A 5,983-nucleotide genomic window follows, 5' to 3' on the forward strand; every position below is an offset into this window, starting at 1 on the left:
CCTGACGGAGAGTCACACCTTGACCTCCTAGCTCAGTGGTCGGCAAACTCATTAGTCAACAGAGCTAAATATCAACAGTACAACGATTGAAATTTCTTTTGAGAGCCACATTTTTTAAACTTAAACTTCTTCTAACACCACTTCTTCAAAATAGACTCGCCCAGGCCGTGGTATTTTGTGGAAGAGCCACACGCAAGGGGCCAGAGAGCCGCATGTGGCTCGTGAGCCGCAGTTTGCCGACCATGGTCCTAGCTCATAGGTGGACACTCAACTACTCAGCCACACCAGTTGGGCCGGAGCAGGTGCTTTTAGCCAGGTCCACACTTGTGAAGAAAACAGGTCCATCCAGACTGACTTCCTGTTTTGTTCTCCATTTCATTTTAGGACACGGTAGACCAAATAAAGAGGACAGAAAGCGTTTCACAGCAAATAACTTAGAACTCTTTAATACAAGTCTTGTGTGGACACAACGCCTTATTGGATGTTAGTAAGAAGACCACAGAGTCATTAAGGCAGTTAATATATAGTCAAAGCAGAAGCAGCCATGTTCCTTCAGACAGCCAGAGAGAAAATCAATATATTGGAAGGTATCCAAGTTGAATGGTAGGCAAGAAACTCATTTTCACATTGCCTTTGATTTATGATAGGAGTAAACATTGAAATAATTATCAAAGATTTATTTTATGTGTACTAATATAATTAATAATATAACAATACTTTAATTCTTTAAAATTAAATTTTAAATTTCTCTTTAGGAGAGGATGCAGAAGTTTTGGTTTTGAGGAACTGAAAGTAAATAAAAAGTGTGTCGTACGAAGGAGACAGGAAAATCCGCTAGGTGGTTTTCCTGAGTTGGAAGGAAAAGCCCTTTCGGTATATTTTACTTTTCTTACCAATGTATAGTTTTTATTATACTTAGATCTTTTAAAAAAAAAACATATTTTATTGATTTTACGGAGAGGAAGGGAGAGAGATAGAGAATTAGAAACATCCATGAGAGAGAAACATTGATCAGCTGCCTCCTGCACGCCCCCTACTGGGGATGGAGCCCACAACCACAGTACATGCCCTTGACCAGAATCCAAACCGGGACCCTTCAGTCCTCAGGTGATGCTCTACCAGGCGTCCTCAAACTACGGCCCGCGGGCCACATGCGGGTGTTTTTGCCGTTTTGTTTTTTTTACTTCAAAATAAGGTATGTGCAGTGTGCATAGGAATTTGTTCATAGATTTTTTTAAACTATAGTCCGGCCCTCCAACGGTCTGAGGGACAGTGAACGGGCCCCCTGTTTAAAAAGTTTGAGGACCCCTGCTATCCACTGAGCCAAACCGGCCAGGGCTATACTTAGATCTTATAGTGGGCATTTTCCTCTTTGTCCTGATATAAATATATATATTTTTTAGAATTTAACATCAACTCTTATTATTTGTGAGGTAAGACTATATGCGTTTTCTGCATGTCATACATCAATATTAGTACTGTGCATGTATTAACAGTTCTATTTTTTCATATTTTCAGTGGTTTATTGTAAAATAAATCATACATTGGTAGGAAATGAGAGAAAGCAGAGCCGTTTAAAGTTGATTTTTAAAAAGGGATTTGAAAAACTGTTTAAAAAGGAAACAGCTTCCGGTAGGAATGGACTACCAGCCAGGGCTTAGCCTGGAGCCTCCAGTGCAAACCACCAGGGGCCCTCAGCCCAGGTGGTCAGCAGTCTCACCCTGGAGGTGGTCGTGCTGCCTTGGAAGCATACCTCCCGGGAGCCTAAACCATGTCCACTTCCTCCAAGAAGGTTTCTCCTCCCCGAGTGAGGTTTGTAGTCACCTCTCCTTTCTGCAAAGCCCCAGGTTAACGAGTGACCGCCCACCTGTGCAGCACTCCCGCGCCGTTCTGCAGTTCTTAGATGTCCTTGTATCAGTCCTGCCTGGTATCTTACCTCTCGCTGCCCTGGCTGTCTATATGCTATTTCAGGCCAGAGTTCACCAAGCTTTTTTTTTTTTTATCTCTAAGCAGCTACTTTTGACGGGTGGCGGCTTTAGCAGTGGAGCAAGAGGCAGAGAATTCACCAGCACCACGAAAATCCTGGGGAACCAAGGCTGAAAGGTGGGTGGGGGTGGCGCGGCCTGAGCGACCGCGATTGCTTGGGTGCAGTTTTCGGGCCTGGGTGAATCTGTTCCTGGCTGGGCTGACACTTCCCAAAGAAGGATCCCCAGGCCGTCGTCCCCGCGCCGCGCCCGCCCACACCTCCAGGTGTGCATTCCCCGCCCTTAATTACTCCTCTCAAACGGATAGCTGGCGCTTGCAAAGTTGCACCGGGGAAGCGGAAGAGCAGGGTGTGTAATCACGGACGTGGGGAGCTGAGGGAGCACGCTCACACTGCCTGCGGTCTGCAGACCCAGTCGATCGAAAACTCCGACCTGGAAACGGGTGCACCTTTCCGGCCGCAAAGTCGGCTCTGGGTGCTTTGCAGCCTCCAATTAGAGGCTGCTGCGCTCGGAGAAACTTCGTCTGCTGGAAACTTGGGACGCTGACTTACGAGAGGCCGTACTTAGGGGTTTTGCGGGCCCCGCGATGTTTTCCAGGGCTTTTCAAGTGGGAAGAGAAGAGCGAGGAAATGAGAATGCAGCGTGTGGGGGAGCCCACCCGAGTCCCGCCAGCTGCCGCGCGCCGAGGTGAGCGCTGGAGGGCCTGGGGGTGGGGATCCCGAGCCGGCGGCCGCGGGTCTCCCGCCGCGGGTGTGTCAGATCTGGGGTGTGGGGGGGGGGAGGGGGCGGAGAAGGGGGGAGATTGGTAAAATAATGAATGGGCTTCGGCTGCCGGGGCGGGAAGTTCGGCGAATGAATGGGGGAAGGGGATCGCAGTAGGTTGGGGGCTCTGGGGGTATCGCGCCAGGTAGGGGAATGAGCTTAGGGGGAGGGAGTTTGGGGGTGCGGGAGTTGCTGACTCGTGCAACGTGGAGTAAGCTGAAAAGAAAGAAGGCGGGGGAAGGAAGAGGTTGGCGTCCGAGCTGCCGTTTCGGCACTCCCTCCGCGCCCCCTCTCCGGTGGCCCCGGCCGGCGCGCCGAAGCCCGAGCCGTGGGGCCAAGCGGGGGCGGACGCTCCGGAGTGGTGACTCCCCGGTCCTCCGGCCGAGCGCTGCCTGGATCTTGGCCGGCCTCGCGCGGGACCCCGGCGGGGTGGGCGCAGGGGGTGGCCCGGCTCCTGGCGACCTCCGAGGGGTGGGCGGAGGGCCGGGCTCCGCTGGCTGCGGGGCGAGGGGCCCAGGAGATTGACCGCGTAGCGGGAGGCCAGCCCGGGGGCGGCGGGAGCCGGACTCCAGGCGGCGCGCAGGTAAAGGGGCGGGCGCGGGGCGGGGGGACAGCGCCCCCTGGGCCCGGAGCCAGTGCCCGCGGAGTCGCCTCCGACTCCCAGAGGCGCGTTCCGATCGCCCGGCCCTGGCGCGGACGGGCTTTGTGGCGGTGTGTGCAAGCGTGTGTGTGTGTGTGTGTGTGTGTGTGTGTGTGTGTGTGTGGGCGTGCGAGTGTGGGGGTGCGCGCGCGCCTGTGCCGGGCGTGGGTGGGTGTGCGTGCCTGCAAGCTGGCCTGCAGGAGGCGAGGTTGCCTTGGCCTCCCCGAACAGCCAGTCCACCGAGCCCTGGGAGGGAAGTTGCCGCAGCCGCCCGGGCCGCCGGCCCTCCTGTCCCCCGGCCAGGTCAGTGCGTCCGGGGGGGCCCCCGCCTAAGTGACACGTAGGTGGCCTTGGGTTACCTGGGGTCGGGTGGGGGCGCGGGAAGGCTTCCCGGGGGGCGCTCGAGATCCCCCCAAATCCTCGCCCGGGTGGACGGGGACCGCCGGGGTACCTCGCGCCCCGCAGCTTGGAGCTCCCGCACCACTTGCTTTTTCACGGACAACTCAGCGCGGTCGTCTGTCTTGGGCTGAGGACTTTAAACTTCAGTTTCTGCCCAGCCGCTTAGCAAACACGCTTAGCAAGTCACTGGGAAATCCAAGGCAAGGGAGGGACCTGGCTTTGAGGTGGTGGTTTTGAAATCAACGGGCTCCACTTGGTTTGTGTAGGACGACTAGTCTGTGTTGAATGGATTTTAAAATTTATGCTTGTTTTTCTTTGCTGCCATTTGGCTTTGATGTGTAAGAAGGATGGCATCCAGGACTTTTGCCTGCAGTCCGGGGCCCCGGGTGGTTGCTCACTGCCGCTACTTCTGCTCTTTCTCTCTCTTCTTTTTCTTTTTGTTGAAATCTATGGATTTTTCGTAAACGTAGGTTTCCAGCGAGTGCTCGCTTATTAAAACTTCAGTATGAATGCGTCGCTTCCCATTGAAATAGATACATATGTGCAAAAGTGAGTATTGAAAACACGTAACTGCTCTTAATTAGAGCAAAATCCTCTATCCCTCCAGGCTCTACCAGTTCGTGCTTTTCACCTATTTGAAGAAGTATCGTTTGCCAGGCACAGTAAGCTTAACTGTGAAGTGAGAGGTTCCTAGCAGTTCTGGTTAAAGGGAGACCCTGCGCTGGGAACACTGACCAGCTAGCTCTCGGAAGGAGATAGTCCCTTGTCAAATAGAAGAGCAAGCCCCTGTGAAAAAGGGAGTTCTGGCTGTCTGGTCCGAACTAAATTCCATTACTCACTCACTCCTCACTCACTCTGTGCCGGCTAGTCCTTGCAGCCCCCAATTCTCCAAATCCGGGCAGGAGTGGGCGTATTTGCCCCCAACACAAAATTGTTACCAACAATCAGCATTGTAAGTATGTTAAGGTTGCTACTTTCTCGATACCGTTTAACTTGAGGATAAAGAAGCCAAGTAGCAAGAGAAAGAAGCAGTGTATGGCGGGAAGGCAGGGACTGAGGGGCCGGGCAGGAGGACTGGGCTGTCATAATTCAAGCCAGCACCGCGTCCCCTAGTGGTGCGACCTTAGCCAGCCAGGTCAGCGCCTTCTCTTGTCTGAGTGACCTCATCTAGAAAATGGAGGGGTTTGGTGATCTTTGCTGTTCCTTCCTAGCTCCCCAAGTAACTAGAGACTGGGGGTGGGTGGGTGGGTGGGGTGGTTATCCCATGTTAGAAATGTGAGAACAATAGGGAGAGGGTAAAGAGGAAGTGTGAAGGGGTTAGTCCTGGAGGGAAGTGATAGGGCAACAGGGCCAGGAAGGTTGAAAGAAACACCAGCAGTAGGAGATGCCTGGAGGGGGAAGAGCCTGGAGCTGGGAGTTCATTTTTCTCTTTTTTTCTTTCTTTCTCCATAAGGGCATCAGCAATACCCCGTCAATCATTTATTACCCTTATTATTTAAAATGTGCGATCCTGCGTAGCTTTAAAATCTAGGTGATCCCTACAGCTGACCACACTCCTTCTATTTGCATACTGTTTTTAAGTGGGTCAGCTGCTGCCCAGAGCTTTGGACACTCAGCCTGGACCCCAGTTTCCCGGTGAATGATGGGGGAAAAAATAACAGAGGTGGGAGTGTAAGTGGCAGCCCTTCCAGCAGCTTGCATTTTGAAACTTCTATTTTCATTTGAAGTGAATATTTTCTGAAGAGTAATTTGATTAAAAATATATGTGCCATAGCATTTTCAAGGTTTTACTCAATGTGTTCTGATAGACCTCCTGGGAAATGCAAAGAACTTGCTAAGTCTTTTTGATACATGATGACATTCAGTTTGATAGTGACTGTTAGGGAAACTTTATTTCAAATACTTTGCAGGGAAAGTTGCAATCTGGGCAGAATACACTCTACAGTTTTTACTGGGAAGCTCCCTGTGTTAAGGAAATCATGACTTTTGAAATTTAGTCTGAGGTCAAGATTTTAATGTCTGTGCTTAATGCATGGCCTTTCTTTTCTTGAGGAACATGATTTATTTTAAAGTGAAGTGTGATGTAGTAAAAACTTGAGCATAAACTCTTAGTTTCATGTCTAAAAGTCTGCTCTGGCCTTGATGACTTGGTATTATACTCCTGTTTGTTTTCTTATTTTTACACTAGAGGCCCAGT

General features: G+C 51.5%; 1 protein-coding gene across 4 annotated transcripts in view; it reads left to right on the forward strand.

The window, feature by feature from the left end:
* Positions 1 to 2,326: 2,326 nt before the first annotated feature.
* The window catches only part of LPAR1 (lysophosphatidic acid receptor 1), a 118,652-nt gene continuing 114,995 nt past the window's right edge, over positions 2,327 to 5,983 (forward strand). Inside the window, exon 1 of one of the 4 annotated variants that reach the window (XM_079790978.1) lies at positions 2,327 to 2,672. The gene's annotated coding sequence lies outside the window, so the exon portion shown is untranslated. Of the gene's footprint in view, positions 2,673 to 3,061; positions 3,331 to 3,437; positions 3,728 to 5,983 lie in introns of those variants that run through there. The other 3 variants (XM_079790979.1, XM_079790980.1, XM_079790977.1) reach the window with 3 other exon arrangements.

Source organism: Cnephaeus nilssonii (assembly GCF_951640355.1).
Source record: "Cnephaeus nilssonii genome assembly, chromosome: 14".
NCBI lineage: Eukaryota > Metazoa > Chordata > Mammalia > Chiroptera > Vespertilionidae > Cnephaeus > Cnephaeus nilssonii.